Here is a 20,788-nt window from a genome sequence, read left to right on the forward strand (position 1 = left end):
AGCTGCCGGCCTATACCACAGCCACAGCAATGGGAGATCCGAGCCATGTCTGTGACCTACATCACATCTCGTGATAACACTGGATCCTTAACCCACTGAGTGAGGCCAGGGATGGAACCTGCATCCTCATAGATACTAGTTGGGTTCATAACCTGCTGAGCCACAACAGAAACTTCTGTTTTGGGGGTTTGTGTGTGTGTGATTTTTTTTTTTTCCAGTTAGTTGCTAACATTGGAAAGACTTCACAAATCTGAATTTCTAGCTTCTCTTGAAAAAGTCTGTCTTCATTGCTATATAGAAATAATGAGCTGGGAGTTCCCTGGTGGCCTGGTGGGTTAAGGATCTGGTGGCCAGCTGATCACTGGGACGGCCCCAGTGAGTGGCACTCTCAGGCCAGGTTGCAGTTGCTCTGTGGCGCTGTTTTAGGCAGTGTACGGGTCCTCCTCGGCCCCATGCTTGGAGGACCTTTTTGGTTTGTAAAAACGGATTGAGCTCTGATGGCCCAGTGGTCAACTAGCACGAGTCACTCTTGTTGCTAGAGGTTGTTCCCGCCTTCCCTGCCCCGAGTGGGCTAGTGCTTGGGACAGAGGGCGGGGGTGGGGGTGGGGTAGATGCCTCTGTGGGGAGGAGAGAAAAATAGAATCTACCCATCAGTTTTGGCAAAACAATTTCTGAAAAAAATTTTGGCTTTATGTGGGAAATAGGTATGAATCTCATTTTATGCTGTATTTTATATCTTACGTTATTCTTTTTTTTTTTGTCACTGCAGTGTCTCAGGTCATTGCTATGGTGTAGGTTCGATCCCTGGCCTGGGAACTTCCACGTGCTGGAAGGGTGGTGGGGAGGCAGTGACACAGGCCAAAAATAAAAAAAGCAATAGAAAGCTGGACTTAAGCAGCAGCTGGCTCCTTTAGGGGTATGTGGCCTTTGCAGGTGACCACAGTCCCCACGTGGCCACTACCATCGTAATGCCTGCTTGCTCTGCAGCACTTGTCCTGGAGCCTCTGCAGAGACAGCAGGGAAGCTGCAGTATGAACCCTGGTCTCTGGGTGCCCAGGCCGGTGTGATTTCTGCTATATTCTGTGGCCAGTTTGACTCTGCCCAGGTGGGACAGGAGAGAGGAGTGACAGTACTTCAGAGCTGCCTGAGGTCACACTAAGGACATCAGGACTTAGAGGGGGAAAGGCACAGAACTCCATGGGTCCCCGCATTCCACCGGGGACCCCAATGCAGGGAACACAGGTGGAATCAGAGGTTCCTGGCCTCTCCCTAGGTCCTCTTCCTCCCACCTCCAGCTAACTAGTGGCTGAGCCAAGAGGCTGGAGTTAAAGCCCCTCCTCCACTGGCAGCTTTATAGATCTCTCCCCCCACCCCACCAAGGTGGTTAAATCATTGTCAGAGGCACAAGGTCGGGTCACCAGCTGGCTGCCCCATGCCGAGGAGGCTAGTGCTGGTGTTAGGGGGCGGGGAGCCTATGGGAGACTCTGCTTTCCATCTCATGGCCCCAGATCCCAAGCTCCCCAGCCCTGCAGACCCTAGTTGTAATCCAGAGGGCTCACATCCTCAGTGATGCTGAGAAGTAATTCCAGCTCTGGTGACAATGTGGCCCAGGGAAGGCTCAAGAGCCATGGGGAGGACAGACAGACCTGGGGTTGAATCCTGGCTGCCCACCAGCTGTGTCCACCCAGGTAAATTATTGAATGCTCTGAGCCACAGTTTCCTCACCTGTCAGCTGGGGTAAATAATAACTCCTCCCTCTAAGGGATGCGGGAGAGATGTAATGACAGAGAAGCGTGGACGTGCAGTGGCAGCACTTGGTAGGCTCTCAGTAATTGTCCATTTTCCTTCCCTTTTTTGAGCCCAGGGAGCTGCTCCTGGGAGTTCTCACTAAGCTATTGGGTCTCTGTGTCCTATAGGCAGACGAAATAGCCAAGAAATGAGAGCATGGAGACATGATCTACTTTAGTTTTTAGGACAGAAAACTAGAAAACAGCTTCTCATATATATATGTATATATATATGTATATACATATATATATACATATATATATATAAAATGATTTTTATTTTTTTCCATTATAGCTGGTTTACAGTGTTCTGTCAATTTTCTACTGTAACAGGTGACCCAGTTACGCATACATGTATACATTCTTTTTTCTCACATTATCATGCTCATCATAAGTAACTAGACATAGTTCCCAGTGCTACACAGCAGGACAAAACTTTTCTTGAAAAAGACACATGCACAAGAATGTTCATTGCAACACTATTCACAGTAGCCAAGACATGGACACAACCCAAACGTCCATTGACAGATGATTGGATTAGGAAGATGTGGTGTATGTGTACACAACGGAATACTACTCAGCCATAAAAAAGAACAAAATCATGCCATTTGCAGCAACATGGATGGAACAAGAGACTCTCATACTGAGTGAAGTAAGTCAGAGAAAGACAAATACCATATGATATCACTTTTATCTGGAATCTAATATATGGCACAATGAACCTTTCCACAGAAAAGAAAATCATGGACTTGGAGAATAGACTTGCCTGTTTGCCTCCGAGTGGGGTGGATTGGGAGCTTGGGGTTAATAGATGCAAACTGTTGCCTCTGGAATGGATTAGCAATGAGATCCTGCTGTGTAACACTGGGAACTCTGTCTAATCACTTATGATGAAGCATGATAATGTGAGAAAATAGAATGTGTACATGTATGAGTAACTGGGTCACCATGCTGTACAGTAGGAAAAAAAATTGTATTGGGGAAATAATTTTTAAAAAAGCAAAAAAAAATAACTAATCTCTTAGGCTAGTCACAGTTTACAAAGTCTCATCCCTTGCATCTCTCTCAGTTCCCCCCCAACAGCCATCGAGAATGATACAACTTATTGTTTCTGCTTGCAGATGGGAAAATTGAGGCAGTGTGGTTCAGTGCCTTGCTGCTCAAGGTCACAAAGCTAAGTGTGGGAGGTGGTCTTGGTTGTCAGTTTAGGTCTGGCCAGGGGGCAAGGTTCTGCCCTTACAAAGACTCAACTAACATGGTGAGGGAGGGTTGCCAAAGCTGAGGCCAGGCTCTGGCTGCCTCCATCTCCCACCTCCCCTAAAAAGGTGGAACATCTCTCCCCCGGGCCTTTGCCCCACCTGCAATTCTCCTGCTGAATAGCCACATTGTTCTCACCTTTCAAGGCTGGAAGAAACATCACCTCCTCCGAGAAGTCTTCCCTGATGTCCTCTCCCCTGAAGAGTTCCTCCTTCTCCACTCTGACTTCTATGTTGCTCCCAGTGCTCACCTCCCAAGCCCAAGGGGTCCCTACTTGCCTGTTTGCCTGTTCAGCAAACAACTTCTCTTCCTGGAGGGTGGGATCCATGCTAGACTGGCCTCATTTTCTTTTTTCTTTTCTTTTTTTTTTTTAGGGCCACACCTGTGGCATATGGAGGTTCCCAGGCTAGGGGTTGAATCAGAGCTGTAGCTGCCAGCCTATGCCGCAGTCACAGCAATGCCAGATCCAAGCTGCTTCTATGACCTACACCACTACACCACAGCTCACAGCAATGCCAGATCCTTAACCTACTGAGCGAGGCCAGGGATCCAACCTGCCTCCTCATGGATTCGTTTCCGCTGAGCCACGACGTTTCCAACCTCTGTCCACAGGCCACCTTCCTCCTACCTGTCCCCTCACCCCAATGCAGGATGGACAGACTACAGGCTCCAGTAAACACAGGGTAGCCCTATAGCAGTGTGAATCAAAAGCCTTAAAAAGTACCTATGCTCAGATTGAACAGTTCCACTTCTAGGACATTTTCCTAAAGAAATAATTTAAAGATATATGTATAAAAATGTTATCTTAGTGTTATTTAAAAAGGACAAAAATTGGACAGAACTTAAATATCCGATAGAGGATTTGGGGTTAAATATATTATGATACTTTACCTGATTACTTAAAATATAGGTAGCGATTAAAATGAAGTAGATCTATATTTCACTGGCACCAGAAGATGTTCGTGATGTATTAAGCTTTATAAAAAGATCATAAGAAAAAGTATAGACTAATTTCTCTCTCTTTTTCTCACTCTCTTCATATATGTATGTGTGTGTTTGTGGATAGATAAAGAAAGAGATATAATATCTACCAAATGCTAACAGAGTTATCTCTTGGTGGTGAGATTAATGGGTGATTTATAATATTTTGCTAATCTACACTTTTCTGTGGTGACTTAGTTGGGAAATTGAAGAAATAGGAAAAACATTTATTTTAAAGCCGAATGTCATGCGTTGGGCTCCAGGGGCCTCTCTGCAGGCTCCCCCTGTTAGAGGCTGAATGAGGCCAGGTGAGGCCAGGTGGGATTGGGGAAGGGGTGGGCAGCAGCTTGCCTCCGGTCAAGTCCAAGCCAGGCTGAGTGACAGCAGGTTTGGTTCCTGGCCTGGGTCGGGCACTCAATCTCTAGGAGGCACCTTGTAGCCAGGTGACTGTCCCGCCCCAGCCTGCACCTGCCCCATTAATCTTCCCTGTCCCAACCTGGCCAACAGAGCCCACTCTGTCTGTTGACCTAAGAGGAGGGTGCCGAGGGCCCGGGGAGAGGCTCCTGCTCCATACCTGCCGTTGCTCAGCAGCTGAGCCTGGAGCCCTCACAGGGGGCCAGGTTTGTCAGTGCTGATGGATGGGGAGCTGCCGGAAGGCCACTCTGTCCTGCCACCTCTGCCCCACCTCCCCAGCCCATGCTGTTCCTCGGAGCGTTCGTTCCCTAGACAGGAGGGCTAATGAAGTCCAATCTGCAGATGTCCATGAACCACACACAGACCTTGCCCCCAGCGCACATCTGCAGTCCCACAAGTTTTCTCATTTGAACCTCCCCAAGCCCAAGAACACAGCAAGTAAGATACTAGCTTTTTTACACAGGAGAAAATAGAAGCGATTAGTGTAACAATTCAAATCACAAGGTAGCTCTATATTTCCCTGAGATTGAACGATACCTGTAGCATTTGAAGTGAAAGTAAGCTAGTATGACGAAGTGGAGTATCATTTCCCCATGTAGTGTATATATATATATGGAAGGATGTCTACCAGTTGTTAAGAGTGACAGAGCTGATATTCGAACCAGGTGCTGGGCTCAAATCTCATGCCCATTTCACTGTCTGTTACTGTCTCTCTCTGTCCTGAGGTCCTTTCCTCCTTCAAAGCTCCGCTTCCTCTAGGTGGCCTCCTAGGACACCTTCCCTAACCTGACCCGGGCCACCTCGGTCATTCTAGAAACCCTCTCCTCTGACCAGCCCTTGGGCGGGCTGCTGCCCCCACCACATCAGTTTCCTGATGTCTGTACTTCTGAGAGTCCCCCACTGGTACCTTGGGGTCTTTGTCCCCCTCCCTCCCCCAGATGAGGCCTCCCTCCTTCCCATCTCATCTGGCATCATGTCCATGGCACCAAGTCCAGGACTCAAAGCTCACACCTCCAAAAGGAAAGCCTCCTCACTTAGAGTCCATTCATTCCCTTGCACGCAGTCCTACTGAGCTTGGCTAACTGGCTCTCCAGGCCACAGGTGACAGGGGCAGCAAGCTAGAAAAATGGAGGCCAACTTCCAGAGCCTGGCAGCCTGGGTAGCTGAGGCCGGCACAGTAGAGAGAAGTGCTAGGTCCCCACAACAATCCGGGGCTGCATCATGGGAGTGTGGGCACATCTAGGAGCTCCAGGACTGTGTGGAACTGGACCTGCTGGCTCCCTAATCATGTAGGCAGGCAGGCGAGGAAGCTAACATTCGCTGAGCTTTCACTGTTTGCCACAAACTTGACGTTCGGCTCATGCTTTGTGGAAGGAGGTAGAGAAAGATGTGGGGTTTTTTTGACCACGCCCACTGCATGTGGACGTTCCCAGGCCAAGGAGTGAACCCGAGCCACAGCAGTGACTATGCCAAATCCTTACCACTAGGCCACCAGGGAACTCCAAGACGCAATATTTTTAAGAAAGTATATCACTTCCTGAAGCTGCTGTAACAAATGATTACAAACTGGGTGGCTTAAAGCAACCGAAATTTATTCTCTCAGGATTCCGGAGGCCAGCAGTCTGAAATCACAATGTTGGCAGGATCCTGCTCCTTCTGGAGGCTCTGGGGGAGAGTCCTTTCTTGCTTTTTCCAGCTCCGGGTGGCTCCTGGTATTCCTTGGCCTGGGGTTATATCACTAATCTCTGCCACCATCTTTTCCTTCTGTGTCTGAATATCTGTTACTTCTTCTTCTCTTTTTGTCTTTTGGGCCACACCCACGACATATGGAGGTTCCCAGGCTAGGGGTCCAATTGGAGCTGTAGCCACTGGCCTGTGCCAGAGCCACAGCAAGGTGGGATCCTAGCTGCTTCTGTGAACTACACCAGAGCTCACGGCAACACCAGATCCTTAATCTACTGGGTGAGGCCAGGGGTTGAACCCGCATCTTGATGGATGCTAGGGTTCATTAACTGCTGAGCCATGACGGGAACTCCTGTTACTTCTTCGATTCTCTTACAAGGACTTGTTACTAGATTTAGAGTCCACCTCATCCAGGAGGATGTCACCTTCAGATTCGTAACTTCTACAAAGTTATTACATTTACAAAGACCCCTTTATCCAAATAAGGTCCCATTTACAGGTTCTTGGTGGATGTATCTTTTGCAGGGGGCAGGGGGAGGCATGCACCATTCAACCCGCTAGAGAGTCTTACCTAAAATGGTTACAAACATTTTTTAAAGTACTACTTTCATGTTTCATCAAATAAAGTGCAGTTTCTGATGAATGTTTCTAAATAGAAAAGCTCATTTCCTGAGCAGGCCAGATGCTTGAGCCCCGGAGTGGCCTGGATTCCCAGAGTGCTCGCTGCAGTTCAGGGCACAGGGAGGAACCCAGCCAATGCCAGGAAAGTGGACGGTTCAGGTTCCTCTGTATCCCTTCCTCAAATGCCCTGTGCTGCAGTGGGAAATGAAAGGGAAGAAGAAGGATCATTAGTTTTCTAGTTGAGAGGCTGGAGTTCAAACTCTCTTCTGCTCCCTGCTCACTGACCTCACAGCCCCTGAGTGTCTGAACCAAGCCCTTCTGATCCATGCCTGACTTGCCAAGCTTTCAGCTCAAATGTCCCTGTCAATGAAGACATTCTTGCCATCCCACCAAATGCATTTTTAGAAATCAAAGTACCACCGCATTCACTAATTAAAACTTTTAAATGAGCAAGTCAACAAATAACAAATGCTGAAGAGGGTGTGGAGAAAGGGGTACCCTCCTTCACAGCTGGTGGGAATGTACACTGGTGCAACTATTAAGGAAAACAGTATGGAGGTTCCTCAAAAGACTAATTACAGAACTACCATATTATCCAGCAATCCCACTCCTGGGCATATATCTGGGGGGAAAAAACAAAAAAAACCCCATTCATGGAGTTCCCGTCGTGGCGCAGTGGTTAACGAATCCGACTAAGAACCATGAGGTTGCGGGTTCGGTCCTTGCCCTTGCTCAGTGGGTTAACGATCCGGTGTTGCCGTGAGCTGTGGTGTAGGTTGCAGACGTGGCTCGGATCCCACGTTGCTGTGGCTCTGGCGTAGGCCGGTGGCTACAGCTCCGATTCAACCCCTAGCCTGGGAACCTCCATATGCCGCAGGAGCCGCGGCCCAAGAAATAGCAAAAAGACAAAAAAAAAAAAAAAAAAAAAAAAAAAAAAAAAACCATTCATTCAAAAAGATACATGCAGCCATATGTTCATTGCAGCACTATTCACAATAGCCAGGACATGGAAACAACCTAAATGTCCATTGACAGATGAATGGATTAAGAAGATATGGTGCATTTATAAAACCGAATACTATTTAGCCATAAAAAGGACAAAATAATGCCATTTGCAGCAACATGGATGGGACTAGATTCTCATATTAAGTGAAATAAGAAAAAGACAAATACCGTATGATATTACTTATATGTGGAATCTAAAATATGGCACAGATGATCCTGTCTACAAAACAGGAGGAGATCATGGACATGGAGAGAAGACGTGGTTGCCAGGGGGAAGTGGGGAGAAAGTGGGATGGATGGAGAGTTTGGGGTTGGTGGATGCAAACTGCAACATTTGAAAGGAATGGGCAGTGGGTTCCTATTGTACAGCACAGGGAACTTTACAACAGATAGATATATATATATATATATACACACATATAAACTTTTAAATGTTAGGGAGTTCCCATTGTGGCACAGTGGAAATGAATCCGGCTAGTATCCATGAGGATGCAGGTTTGATCCCTGGCCTTGGTCAGTGGGTTAAGGATCCAGTGTTGCTGTGAGCTGTGATGTAGGTCGCAGACGCAGCTCAGCTCCATTTCAACCCTTAGCCTGGGAACTTCCATATGCTAAGAGTGTGGCCCCAAACAAAAAACCAAAGAAACAAACAAAAAAAAACCAACCACCACCACCACCAAAAAACCTTTTTTAAATGTTAATATTTCTCTCTAATTGGAAAATAATAGAAGTTCCTAGAAAAAACTAACAAATTTTAGAAATGAAAGAAAATTCTGCAACCACGTTATCTATTATCTAGCCAATAAATAGGTGGATGTTGTCCAGACTTTTTCTCCTAAGCCTAAACATATATATATATAGTATAAATAGTTTCATATTATACTTTAAAAAAGAATGTTTATTGGAATCCCACTGTGGCACAGCAGGTTAAATATCCAGCATTGTCTCTATGGCAACCTGGGTTTGATCCCTGGGCAGGTGCAGTGGGTTAAGGATCCAGTGTTGCCTCAGTTGTGTCATAGGTTGAAGCTGCAGCTCAGATTTGATCCCTGGCCCAGGAAATTCCATATACTATGGGTGCAGCCAAAAAAAAAAAAAAAGTTTCTTATCTTTTACGCAGAGTTTCTAGATATTTTGTAGTGGAGTAATTTGTAAGTTATTTCTGTTGCACAAATATCATTGTGGCTTAAAGAGGTTGCTTTCAGTCACCAAGCTATAGGTGGCAGATCTGTCATCCAAGCCCAGGGTCAAGAGCTGAAGGAGAGCAGGGCACCGACATTGCAGAGACAGTATCCAAGGGACTGGGGTGAGCCTGGCACTCAGATTTCTAGCTTGGAAGGTGGTGGATGCTGGTGAGGTTCTTGAGGAGGAGTGGCCAGGTATGGGGGAGAAGCCATGCTCCGCTGGGGGGTGCTTATGCATCTGACCTGTCCCTCCTGCTGAGGCCCACGTGGCTCTTTTTCCCCATAATTCACACGGGGGCCTGGGTGACACTCACTGAGAACTGGTGGAGCCAGAGCGCCTTGTAAACCTGCTTGGTTCTCTTTCCCCTCCTGCTTCTCTTTCACTCCCTCCTGTTTCTTGTTGCCCTAGTGAGCTGCCCACTGCCACCTCCCTCCCTGCTTGAGTGGAGGATTTTGACCTGTTTGTCCTGACCCTGGAGAAGGGTGAGGCTCCCTTTCTCCTTCCCCCCAGAAGGGAAAACAGCTGGAAAGTGTCCGACTGCTAAACACATACCCCTTTCTTATTGCCTTCCTCTCTCCCCGGGACTGGCAACACAGCCACAGCACAGGAGGTGGCAGGTAAGTTGTCCAGAGAGTAGGGGACAGCTTGGCGCCATGTTCTTCAGTTCAGTTTGTTAAAAACATCACCACTGAATGCCTACCATGCGCTAAGCATTCAGGAGACCCTGCAGTGTTTGCAGTGCCATGACCCTGCCTTCGAGCTGTCTTGGCCAGACAGCTGAGTCATAAAAGGGGAATGAATTCAGTGTCGTGGCATGGAGGGGTAGCCTCAATCCTGTGTGGTGAGTCTCAGCTGTGAAGCTTGGACTCAGCTCTGCACCCTGACCTGCCACTAACTCTACGTGTGACCTTGGGCCAGTCCCTTCCCCTCTCTGGGCTTCAGTTTCCACAGCTGTGAAACCAAAGTTCAGGACTCAGTGGTCCCTGAGGCCATTTCCAGCCAGGGCAAGAGGCAGTTCTGTTCCTGAACCCTGAGTCCTTTATTAGCTGCTGCTGGCTCTTTGCTCCCACTCTTTAAAAGCAAGGAGAAGAGGCTGGGGTGGGGGCAGGGGACACAGAGACTGTAAAGAAATTCCCAGACTGGTCTGCTGCTTTTTGTGTGTGGACAGAGGCACTGGGGGGTGCTGGGGGAAGGGGGTGGGGAAGGATGGGGATGGAGTGGTGGCGGGGGGGAGGGGGTACACAGAGGAGACAGAAGAATGAAATAAAGGCAAATCTAACAAAAGGAAGTGAAAAGTGAGTGACAAGTTTGAGGCTGCAGGCCCGAGGCCGGCCAGGCCTTTAGGGCAAAGAATGGAGACAAACGAGCTAGATTTTCATGCTTGGTGGACGGTGAATGAAGAGCATCTTTTAAAACCCTATCAGGAACTCTTTGGATTGTCATTAGAACTAGAGAGGGAAAAAGACGGCAGGAGGAGACCCCTGAATTTGGCCCCCTGGGTGTGAAAAGATCCTGATTCTCTGCTGGCGGCCAGGGGGCTTCAGGCGTTCTTCTTGCTGGAGCCAGGCACGCCTGGGCCCCTCAAAGCTTTCAGTAAATTATTTGTTATTCTGCGGGCCCCTGAAATTCAGTGGCAACTCCCACTGTTCTCGGTGGGTGACACCACACTGGAGCTAGGAGGGGGAGAGAGCGCTGGGGTGGATACTTGTTTCCGGCTCCTTGTAAGATGAGCAACCATCTGGGTTTGCTGGGGACAGACTGGCAGTGCTAAAATTGGGAAAGTCCTGGGCCAACTAGAATGACTGGTCAGCAAACTTTGGGGTGAAACTAGTGGGGTGGGGAGGGAATGGACTTGCCCCAGGCCAGTCCCATTGAGCCATGGATCAGGGCAGGCCTGGTATTGGTCTTGGCCTTGGTCCTGGCCTCCAGCTGGCTGCCTGACTCATCTGCTTAGCTGGGAGAGAGGAGATTCTAAGATGAAGGTTCTTTGCACATTTTACAAAAGATGATTGGAAGAAGTTGAATATGACTAGCTCTTGGATGATATTATAGACTTCTTCATTTTACTGAGTATAACAATGACTGGGTGGTTGTGTTTTTAAACATGTCCTCTCAAGTCTTTCAGGTGGGATGATAGATATCTGGGATGTGTTTTGAAAGATTCCACATAAATCAAAATAGAAGTGGGTATGCAGGGTTGGGGGAGAATGTGGGTGAGATGGAACTATGTTGGCCATGACCTGATGGTTGTGGAAGCTGAATGATGGTGCATGAGGACACAGGATTCTATTCTCTCTATTTTATCCATGTTTGAAACTATGCAAAACCAAAACTTAAAAAGAGGAAGGGTAGGAGTTCTGGTGGTGGCTCAGTGGTAACGAACCTGACGAGTATCTGTGAGGATGTGGGTTCCATCCCTGGCCTTGCTCAGTGGGTTAATCTGGCATTGCTAGAAAAGTAGAGCATGGTAGTAGTGGCTCCAGGGCAAGAGAGCCTGGGTTTAATCCAACTCCCCCCTCCCTAGGCAACATGTAACATATTAATTGCCACCCAAAGAAGTGGAAATTTGGGGAGCTCTCTTAGCCCAAAAGACCTCTCTGGAGCTTTGATCTTGGGGATGTTATTGATTTCCTGGAATAAACTTTTTTGCAGAGGTCAGCTATTAAGACTCAGGCCTCCCCTATACAAAGATCCTAGGTTGGCTGCTTTCCTTCTCCCACCTTCACCTTTTGCAGAGCCTCTGCCTGCGTCTCTTCTGCTCTGTCTTTTGTGTTTGGCAGACCTTAGTTTCTACTCACCTCCTCCTGGAGGTCTCAGTATCTTTGCTTGTGCCTTCATGCCTTTGTTTGACCAGTTTTACTCGTCTCTGTCAGTCAACCATGGCTGCAAAGGGCAGGTTTTAGTCTCCTTCTGGGGTCAGTCTTATAGACTGAGCAGACAGAAGCATGAGAATATGCTAGTTCACACCTAGGGACAGCACACACTCAGACACATGTACACACACACACAGAAGTCTGGGCACATGCATGCACACACATATTCATGCAATCTTAAGGTAGATATACTGGCACCTGCTCACAAGTGGAACCAGCAACAAAGAGGTCAGAAGGCGAAAGATGCAAGGAGAAGAGGCGAAGGAGGGCCAGTCTTGCTGGCCCAGGGTCTGTAGTGCAGAGCTGAGCAGGGTTGTGAGTGCAGAGGCTGGACTCTTTAGCACCTGATGCCAAGCTCACTGCTGAAGGCTGTGTTCTCAGAGTCCAGTGACAGGCAGAGAGTAGGAGTGGCAAGCCAATGGCCTCTATGCCAGGGGGCAGCACCAAGAGACCTAGATGTTGGAGGCCAAGACCTGACCTCGTGCCAGACTAGCCATTGCAGATGGTACAGCAGTAGTGACAGTGGAAACAATAAAAGCCTCCATTTACCAGGCACCTGGCACAGATGCTGAGCACTGGTCTTGTGTAATTTTATTTAATCCTGACAATTATCCTTTGAGGTATCATTGCATCCTTTTATAGTCAAGGAAATTGAGGCTCAGAGACATTAGGTTACTGGCTGAAGGTCACACAGCTGGGAAGGAGCAGATCTAGGATTTGAAGCTATGGTGTCTGTCTTCAGGGCAGATCTCAGCTGCCAACACTCCATTATGCAATTTATGCTGAGCAAAAAATAAAAACAAACAAAAAAAATCTGACACTGGAGGAAGATTTATAATCGAAATCGTATGATGTCTCAGATTTGCTTCAAAATAATCCATAGAGGTAGTGCTAGTGGAAGTGGGTAGGTATGTGAGTGAAATACAACCCTCTGAGGTGATAATTATTGACTTTGGGTGATAGATACACAAGAATTCATTATATGCTTCTATTTGTTATTTTTTCATAATAAATTTTATGGATTCTGGATTCTGCCTTGGCCATAACCGTCATTGGGTGACCTTGAACATGTTGCTAAACCTCTGTATGCCTCGGTTTCCCCCTGGGCCTTGCCCCATTTGTTTCCACCTCATTGCAGGACTGCAGTGCTGCTTATGTGTGCCTGTGGATTAAGGGGTGTGGAACCTGGATCTGATGAGATCCCCTATTTCCAAGGACAGTCATAGACCCCCTTGTAACTGAACATCATTCTTTGCCTTTCACTTTCCAGAGAAGAAAAAATTCTGGCAGAGCTGCTCGTATGTTTGGTCTGTGTCTGGACCCCTGGAGTGGGAAATATAAGCGTGTGTGTGTGTGTGTGTGTGTGTGTGTGTGTGTGTGTGTGTGTGTGTGTGTTGTGGGGTCGGGGGGATGTGCGGTGCACTGCTCACTCCACCTGTGTGGGTCTCCTCTTCTCTTCCAAATCGCCACCTGTTCATTCCTCCTTCAAAAGGAGCGTGGGGCCCCAGGCAGAAGGGTGGAGACCCTGGGGGGAGGCGAATGAGGCTCTGGGCCTCCCAAACACTGGGGATGATAAATGGGGTCCAAGTCTTTCAGGCGTCATTATAGAGTCACCATGGGTTTGCCCAAACCATGGCAACCGATTCAAGCAATGATTAACCTAATAAAGCAGAGGCAAAGGGGAAAAAGATGCATTCAAGACCCCAAGTCAGTCCCTGGTTCTCTAGAGGCAGTAAATTTCTTTTCAGTGGGTATGATGTCCAGGCTCCAGACGTCCTAAATCTCTGCCTCCGGGAGTGGGGGTGGGGAGGCCTGTGAAAACAGTAAATGGATGTCGAGATCAGCTGGGGTGGCTCCAGTGCTCACTTAATGCTGCCCCTCTTGGAAACAGACCCAGCACTGAGGGACAGGGGGGCATCTGCTTTAGCTCCAGGAGTCAAATCACCTAGACTTTCTTCTTTTGAACTCTGATATATTTGGTCCTGGGGAGTTGAATGTGTGAGTGTGTGCGTGCACATGTGTCTCTGGGATGTGGAAGGCAGGCGGCAAAGATTCCGCTACTGCTGCTATGATAGGCAGCCTCTAAGGTGGGCCCCAGTGATCCCCGCCTCCTGGTATTCGTGCCCTCACCTTGGCTGTGGGCTGGATTCAGTCATTTCTTTCAAGTGAATAGAATGTGGCAGAGTGATGAGATGTCACTTGTGAGGTTTGATTGCAAAAAGACTGTGGCTTCCATCCTAAGTGTCCCTCTACCTCTTGTTTGCTTGCATTGAAGGAAGCCAGTTGTCATGTTGTAAGCTGCCCTGTGGAGGGGCCACATGGCAAGAAACTGAGGCGGGCTTCTGGTCCAAAGCCACTGAGGAACTGAGTCCCCCGCCCCCAATGGCTCTCGAGGAATTAAGTCCTGCCAACAGCCACATGAGTGACCTTGGAAGTGGTTCTGCCCCCAGTGAAGCCATCAGGTAAGACTACATTGTTGACTGACACCCTGATTGCAGCCTTATGGGACACTTTGAGCCTACCTAAGCTATGCTGGGATTCCTCACCCACTGAAGACTTATATAATGAATGTTTCTTGTTTTAAGTAGTTAAATTTTTTTTTTGTCTTATCAGGGCTGCACCCACAGCATATGGAGGTTCCCAGGCCAGGGGTCTAGTCGGAGCTACAGCTGCCAGCCACAGCCACAGCAACACAGGATCTGAGCCGCATCTGTGACCTACACCACAGCTCATGGCAATGCTGGATCCTCAACCCACTGATCGAGGCCTGGGATCAAACCCACAGCCTCACCTCATGGTTCCTAGGTGGATTCATTTCCACTGCGCCATGATGGGAACTCCTTTTTTTTTTTGTAATTTGATATATGGCAATAGATGACTAGTACAATAGAGGTAGTATAGCTGGTGATGTTAGGGTAGCAGGAGCATCAGTTTATCTCTATAGTTAACAGGCTATGGGCTTGGGCAAGTCATATAATCTCTCCCTGGTCAATATGGGAAAATTAGTCCTGGCTCATGCCTTCTTAGCTAGTCTTCTGTAGGAATAAGGGAGGTAGGGTGGGTACTATAGCGAGGTCGGCTTCAAATTTCAGGCAAGCACATGAAGGGTATGGACGTATCTGTCATCTCATCTGAATCCCCATAAAATCCTATGAAGTAGGTGTGGTTTTCTTAATTTTTATTTATGGAGAAACTGATGCTTGGAGAGACTAAGTAACTTGCTCAAATGATAGAATTAGGAGGTGCTGGATTTGAAATAGATGCCAAGCCCCATGCTCTAATGGACAGGCTCAGGTGGGATTACCCACACCTGACTATTGGAATTGTTGCTAGTGATCTCAGAAACAATGAAACCCTTGTGATAACCCAGTCTCACCAAATCATATGGGATATCTTCTAAAATAGACTTACAGGCAGCAAAATAACCCACAGGTTATTCTGATGCTAAGGAGGGTATGAGGCAGGAAGTGTAATAGGTCTCTATACGATTAATTTATTCATTCATGTTATCAACAGATATTCATTGACATTTATATACCAGCCAGTTAGGAGAGGGATAGAAATTTCTAATCAAATGATTGGAATCCCTTTCATTCAGTCAGCTAATTCACTTATTAATTCATTCTAAAGACATGTGGCATAGGGTTGAAAAATGGTACTCACTGGAGACATGAAGGACTGTTTCTGCCCTTGAGAATATCTCATAGAAGGGCTTCCTTTTGCCAGTGGAAGGCACAAATGAGAAAATAGATAATTGCAAATACTACCTGGAGAGTGCAAGGATATTCACACACACAGGACATTATGGGAGCAGGAGCAAGGAGGGAAGAATAGTTCAGAGAAAGATTCTGGGAAGAGGTGATATCCACCTTGGAGATTTGGGGAGAGGGGAATAGGGGTTTGGGCAGAGAGGGCAATGTGGGAAAAAAGCATGGAAAGGGCACCTGTCTGTGTGTAAGGGGAAGACTTCAAGAAAGTTAGTATTTCTGGAGGGCATATGCAAAGGCCAGCAAGGCATTGTGAAAAAGAGGTTGTTGCAGCAGGATCCTGGTGATAAGCATAAGCAATTTTTGATGATAAAAACAAATAATAGCATATATTTAATTTAATCTCGACAGCCACCCAATGGCAGATAGTGCTCACTACTTGCCAGAATCTGTTCTTCACGTCTTCCTAGGCACATAGCCCATCTTCTGGTTAGAGTGAGGTGATATGATCATGTTCTCTCAGTAGAATGTGAGCAGAAGTGAAACATGCTGCTTCTGAGTCTTAGATTTAAGAGTCTAGGTGAGCTTCCTCCATGTCTTATTTCCCCTTCCCACTGGCTGGAACCCATGGTAATGAGCCTCAACCGTGCAGATGGCAAGGACTCATGAGCTGGGAAGGAAGAAGATGGAAGGAACGTAGGTCCCAGAATGATGTCATGGACCAGAGCTACCCACCCACATGGAATGCTCATTTCAGAATGAATTATTGTAGGTCTGTTAGAACAGTCTGGCTTTAATCTAAACTCTAAGAGGTAATATTATTATCCCTTTTTACAGATGAGAAATTGAGAAAAAGGATAAAGAACTTTTTCATGGTCGTATTGATAACTAGCGAATCAGTTGGGGAGTGAACCCAGTGTACCATTACAACAGCTTTCTCTGTGGAACATGGACTTTATCCCAGGGATAATTGGAAACCACTTGAAAATTTTAAACAGGAGGTTGACAATGTAATATTTGCCTCTTACTCTGGCTGCAGCATGGAGGGTACAGTGACAAGTGTTGGCATTAGAGGTAGAGAAATCAGTCATGCAGTCTCTCTGTGTGAAAATTGGGAGCCTGAACTAGACAAGTCATCATAAAGAGGTCAAGGAGAGGCCAGATTCAAGAAAGAGTGGGAAGGACAAGTCAGCAGGACTTAAGGGTTAACTGGTTGTAAATAGTAAGAGAGAAGAGTCAAGATGAACCCTAGATTTCTAGTATGGATGACTGGCTGATGCTAGTTAGTGAGATCAGGAGCAAGAGGCAGCATTAGTTTGAAGCTAAGGGGGATAATTCCATTTTGGGCATATCTCATTAGGGGGCCTAAGTGACCTCTGGATGTATAACCCTGGAGCACAGGAAGGGTAGATCACAGCTGCAGTGGGTCACCAGGAATCTGTGGGAGGCCCTTGGCCCTTGTGCCAGCTTGCACCGCATAAGGGTACAGAGGAAATTCAAATTCATATATAAGTAACGTTTATATATATATTATTTATTATAATAATATTATTATTATTATTATATTAATAATATATTATTTATTATAATTATTACTATTATAAAAACCTTCATTTGTCTCAAATTCTTCTCATTCTCCCAGGGTTTATTTTTGGGGGGTCCTGAGAGAATGAGAAGAATTTGAGACAAATGAAGGTTTTTATAATAGTAATAATTATAAAAATGATAACCATTTGTGGCAGCTTATATAGGCACTAAAAGCAAACACATTTAATCAGCCCGATTAAGTGGCTAATACTTATTGTCCCAACTCCACAGCTGAGGAAAATGAGCCTTAGGGGTATAATTGAAAACCACTAGTTAGTGGCAGCACCAGGCTTTGAACTGATGTCTGTGTGATTCTAAACTGTTCTTAACCATTTGCCCCTTCTGTATGCATTTGGAGGACTTCCTTTTGCCTTTGTTCTTGGAACAACTAAAATTTCATTTTAACCAAAGAATGAGACCCTTGTTGAGGGTAAAGTTTCAAACCAGTTTTCCCAGTTAGGGCTGCTGCACCCTAAACTTCCAATTTTGTTTCATTTCAGACCTCCCAGATACTGCCAGAAATTCCTCAGCTGGTAACTCAATTCTAATTCCATCATTTATAAAGGAGAGTTTTTTGACCTAGCTGAGAAAAGTGCCTTTCTGGGGTCACAGAGTCAGTAGCAGCAAAGTCTGTGCTTTCCCCACCGCATCAAGGAAACCAGCTGTTTTCTGGGTTTACATGTCCACAGGGGGCTCCCTAGGGACTCTGGCCTGAAAACAGGGGCAGATGAAGTTGATAGGTAGTTTTCCTTATTGATGCCATCACGTTCTCAGGAAACGTCTCTCACGCTTGCAGTCATTTCAGCACCATGGTCAGGGGCACGCGACTGCTTTTCAGAACCTCGGTGCCCCACGGAGTTAGCCAGGCAGATGCTTGCTGACTGCTTTGGCCCTTGGATCTCAGAAGCAGAGGGGGCACACAGCAGCCTGTAAATCTTGCTAGGGACCTCGGGGCGGGGGGCGGGGGCGCAGGCAGCCAAACTGCAAGGGAGCTTGTTGGCTTTACAAGACCCAAAGGACCCAGCTTGAGCACAACCAACTGGAGACTGAATTGGCACAGAGGACAGAGCTCTAAACTACTAGCCTAGAGCCAGAATCACAGTTTTAGCTTGCTCCAATAACTCACTGAGCGATTGAGGACCTTGGGCAAGTCACCTACTCACAAGACTTTGGGTCGCTATTTCTGTGGGTGTCACCATCCTACCTTGCCCACCTCAGTGGCTGTAGGAGGGGACCTAAGATAAGAAGTGTCCAGCCCCGGAGTTCCCATCGTGGTTCAGTGGTTAACGAATCCGACTAGGAACGATGAGGTTGTGGGTTCGATCCCTGGCCTTGCTCAGTGGGTTAAGGATCTGGCGTTGTCATGAGCTGTGGTGTAGGTCGCAGACGCGGCTCGGATGCCACATTGCTGTGGCTCTGGCGTAGGCTGGTGGCTCCAGCTCTGACTAGACCCCTAGCCTGGAAACCTCCATATGCCGCGGGTGCAGATCTAGAAAAGGCGAAAGACAAAAAGAAAAAAAAGAAAAAGAAAAAAGAATGTCCAGCCCCAAGTCTCCCACTGTTTGTGCTCTTGGCCCTTTGAAGGTGGAGCAGGTAAGGTTAGTGAATGTCCCCGCCTTGCCCCCGTTTCTTGTGCATGTATTTAAAAGGAAAGGAAGGAGAAAAGAAACATGACACCCAATATTAATTACATATAGGTAAAATGTAATTATAATATACTCAGTGCTTATTTTGCAGCACATTTTCAGACAACCCCCCCCGCCCCGCCCTACTGTTCCCCAGGACCTGAAGGCTCTTTTTCCACTGCTTCTGGTCATGGTGGGGAAGGGAGTTAATTCTGTCCATTATAGGCACTCAGAAATCCAGTGAAAGGGTATTAGGGACTGTTCAGCTTCTCATGTAAATCAGCTGAGGCTCCGAGACTTGTCCAAGGTCACACAGCCCGGCAGAGTGGCCCGTGGGTGAGAGGAGGGGCAGAGTGTGTTTGTGGGGTCGCGTGCTCCCCTGGCCCCGCCTGCCTTTGTACCAGCCCTGCAGCCCGGCTCCCAGACATTAGCATTCCAATGGCCCTGGGAGGCTTTGTCCTCCGAACGGCCGGCTTGGGGGTGGGGTGGAATGGGGGCAGGGCGCAATAAATCTACCTGCTTGTGTGTGCGGACAGGGTGGGATGGGGCGTGCAAGATTCATGTGCTGTTTTTCTGGAAAACACAGCTCAGACAAAGGCAGGAGAGGAGGAAGAGTCCTTGGACCTGAGTGTCTTTCCTGTCCCTGCTTGAGACCCTGTCCGGGTTTCGGGGAGCTGAAGAACAGGCCACGACCTCAGACCCCAGGAGGCTCTGCAGCCACTCCTGCGGGGGGGTGGGGGGGGGCAGCTTCCAGCTGAGATCCAGAGCAGCCTGACTGATTTCAAAAGCCAATGAGCACAAAATGCTTGCTGAGGGGTGGGGGTGGGGGGGCGTGGTGGTGGTGACAGTGGGCTTGTTGTACACGCCATTTGCAGAAATGTTCCCCAGCCCTTCTAAATGTTTCCTAGCCCTTCTTGATGAGGGGCTCTTTGGAAAGAGAAGGTTCCCCACCTCAATGCGATTCCATGCACTTTGGTGGAGCTCATCCTGGTCAAGGATCCCTAAACCTTTCTCCTCTCCTCCTGACTTAGGAGAGTAGAGCTGACAGCTCTGGATGTCAAATCCACCCCTGAGCCAAGGTGGCAGCCCAGCATTTGAGTTGGTGAAATTTTTTTCATCTGTGAGGCGAAGGACCAGTCTATTTGTCAGATAACTCATGGCTCCTTAATGAGCACCCTCACAAGCAGAAGAGGGAGTGGGCAGTGGGTGCCTGCCCCTGGAACACAGGGCCAACACTTTTCCAGCTTCTGGAAGCCATTCTCACCAAGGGAGTCCCTTGCCTATTTGAACGCTCCCAAGGCCTTTCACAGGAAGAAAGAGCTTCCTTCTTGAGGACTTCCTCTCTCTAAATCTTTCGTCCTGGCCCCAAATACCACTGTTCATGGCAAGCTTTCCAATCCATCCACAGGTAACAGTGCCACTGTCCCTCCTGTGACTCCTGTCTCTGCTCAACACCAGTGTTTTTTGGTCTCGAATGAGTTTGTCTATAGAGATGGATCTCCTTGATGTTTACGTCTCTCCACCCCTCCCCCCATGCCCAATAAGGGGAGCTGCTGACACCTGCCCTGGCAGTGCCCCAGATGGAAAATTGGCTGCTGCAGAAGCCACCAATAACCCATTAATCTCCTCCTCCCAGATTAAAGCCATGCAATGAAACAACACCTCTGTTCATTCGTTTGTTTGCAGTGTCCCCCGCCTCCCGCCCCAATTCAGCCCTGATAACCTAGACAGATCTCCTCCAGGCTACCTTTAGGGACCTAGGAATAGAGGAGAGAGGAAAAGTTCAATTTGAAGCGGGGAGGGAGACAGAAGTGAGAGTGTTAACCCCTGCAAAGCCACCACTTTGCACTCGAATGCACTGAAAAGTGACCTACCACCCCATTCCCAACCCCTGACTGTGCCACACATCCCCCACTGGGGTTGGCATGCTTCTTTCTGAGCATCTTGGGCCAATCCAAGGAGGCCCCTGGGGTTCCACGTGTGGGTAGTGTGTCCTCCCTCCATTTTCCTGTTCCCGAGAATCAGGTGGACTCTGGGTTCTTAGAACTCAAACTCACTTCTTT

The 20,788-nt window shown here is 47.7% G+C and overlaps 1 protein-coding gene across 2 annotated transcripts in view; it reads left to right on the forward strand.

The window, feature by feature from the left end:
* C14H10orf35 (chromosome 14 C10orf35 homolog) overlaps positions 1-20,788 on the forward strand; it is an 87,923-nt gene that overhangs the window by 24,092 nt on the left and 43,043 nt on the right. Inside the window, exon 2 of one of the 2 annotated variants that reach the window (XM_021072428.1) lies at positions 14,082-14,268. The exons of the other annotated variant lie outside the window; for it this stretch is intronic. The gene's annotated coding sequence lies outside the window, so the exon portion shown is untranslated. The remainder of the gene's footprint in view (positions 1-14,081; positions 14,269-20,788) is intronic. 2 annotated transcript variants of the gene reach the window in all.

The sequence above is a fragment of the Sus scrofa genome, chromosome 14, assembly GCF_000003025.6.
Source record: "Sus scrofa isolate TJ Tabasco breed Duroc chromosome 14, Sscrofa11.1, whole genome shotgun sequence".
In the NCBI taxonomy this organism is placed as follows: domain Eukaryota; kingdom Metazoa; phylum Chordata; class Mammalia; order Artiodactyla; family Suidae; genus Sus; species Sus scrofa.